The sequence below is a fragment of the Eumetopias jubatus genome, unplaced genomic scaffold, assembly GCF_037043125.1.
Source record: "Eumetopias jubatus isolate StellerSeaLion01/CBP00866 unplaced genomic scaffold, mEumJub1_p1.0 scaffold_2, whole genome shotgun sequence".
In the NCBI taxonomy this organism is placed as follows: Eukaryota; Metazoa; Chordata; class Mammalia; order Carnivora; family Otariidae; genus Eumetopias; species Eumetopias jubatus.
In genome coordinates, this window is record NW_028274808.1 from 76347926 (window position 1) to 76349861 (window position 1936).

General features: G+C 40.3%; 1 pseudogene; it reads left to right on the top strand.

Annotated features, from left to right (window-relative positions):
- The first annotated feature begins 861 nt into the window (after positions 1 to 861).
- Positions 862 to 1515, top strand: LOC114225586 (NADPH-dependent 3-demethoxyubiquinone 3-hydroxylase, mitochondrial pseudogene; annotated as a pseudogene).
- The last annotated feature ends 421 nt before the right edge of the window (positions 1516 to 1936 follow it).

The following is a 1936-nucleotide window of genomic DNA, read 5'->3' on the forward strand; positions in this document are numbered from 1 at the left end:
CATAAAAAGGAATGAAGTACTGATACATGCTACACATGATGAAGCTTGAGAACATTACATTAAGGAAAAGAAGCCAGATACAGAAGTCCACACATATGATTCTATTAATTAATTAATTTTTAAAATATTTATTTATTTATTTATTTGAGCGAGAGAGAGCACAAGCAGGGGGAGCAGCACGGGGAACCCTGATGCGGGTTGATGAGCAGGGAACCCAATGCAGGGCTCGATTCCAGGACCCTGGGAGCATGACCTGAGCCGAAGGCAGTCACCCAACTGACTGAGCCACCCAGGCACCCCTGTATGATTCTATTTATATGAAATTTCCAAGATAGGTAAATTCATAGAGTTGAAAATGGATTAATGGTTGCCAGGAGCTGTAGGGAGACAGAGGAATAATGGATATGGGGTTTCTTTGGGGGATAAAAATGTTCTAATATTAGATAATGGGGATGGCAATTAACTCAGTATACTAAAAATTACTGAATTGCACACTCTAAAAGGGTGAATTGTATGATACATGAATTATAACTCAATAAAAAAAGTCATTCAATTTTTTAACCTATTTAGGTCCTGTTAGTATAAGAAAATTTTAATTTCACAAATATATTCAGAATCAAGGTAAGAAGTATATAGAAAAACATCAATAGTCAACAATGATTAGTCACATCCAAATTCATATTATACTCTCTCAAATATTTTCCCCATGATTTACAAACACATTTGTTTCCCCTGAAGTACTATTCTCTGCACTGAAATAACAACTACCTCTAGAGATCTCTTAAAATGTCTCTAAGAGAGTCGGCGCTGAATGCACGTTTAGCCCGTCTCGCGCAGTGGAGCTGTTACCTGGTCACAACAATGAGCTGGGCCCCGGCGGCAGCGGTTTGCTCCCTGTGGCGGCTGCGCACGGGAGCCCTGCGGCCTCTCTCAGTTTATGGAAGAAGAATCAGTGCCAGGTTTTACAGTTTAGGAATGACCTTAGACAGTATCAATCGGGCGGCTGTGGATCGAATAATCAGGGTGGATCACGCAGGTGAATATGGAGCAAACCGAATCTATGCAGGACAGATGGCCGTCCTGGGCCGGACCAGTGTCGGGCCAGTCATTCAGAAAATGTGGGATCAAGAAAAGGACCACTTGAAAAAGTTCAACGAGTTGATGGTTGCATTCAGGGTGCGGCCGAGGATTCTGATGCCCTTTAGGAACGTGGTGGGGTTCGCACTGGGTGCAGGAACAGCCCTGCTGGGGAAGGAGGGAGCAATGGCCTGCACTGTGGCTGTGGAAGAGTCTATAGCACATCACTATAACAACCAGATCAGGACGCTGATGGAGAAGGAGCCTGAAAAACATGAGGAACTTCTTCAGGTGATAAGGAAATTTCGGGATGAAGAGCTAGAGCACCATGACCTAGGCCTTGAACATGACGCACAACTGGCTCCAGCATACACTGTTTTGAAGAGCCTTATCCAGGCCAGATGCAGCGTGGCGATATATTTATCAGAGAGATTTTAAAGTATGTGCACTTTTCCCTGTTTGTAAAAGATGACAGTGATTAAATAGCATTGGCAGAAAAGGAAATGTGCAATTATCATTATATGAATTTTGTTAATAAATTGCAAGAGGTTTTTTTTTTGGTCAAAAAAAAATGTCTTTAAGAAGGTAAAGGGTACAATTAAAGTAATAGCCCATCTATTGCCACTGACTCAGGGTAAAGTCAGAATTAGTACTCATATTTATTTGCTCTACCCAATTTGTTTCCAAACCATCTCAAGTGTAAGTTATCATTCAGAGAATGATTTTTTTAAAGTAGAACTTTATCTATGATATACATATATCATATACACATACATACATAAAAACATATCACATATCATATACGCATATACATATATGTACATACTATATGATATATGTTTTTAAGTGATCTCTACCT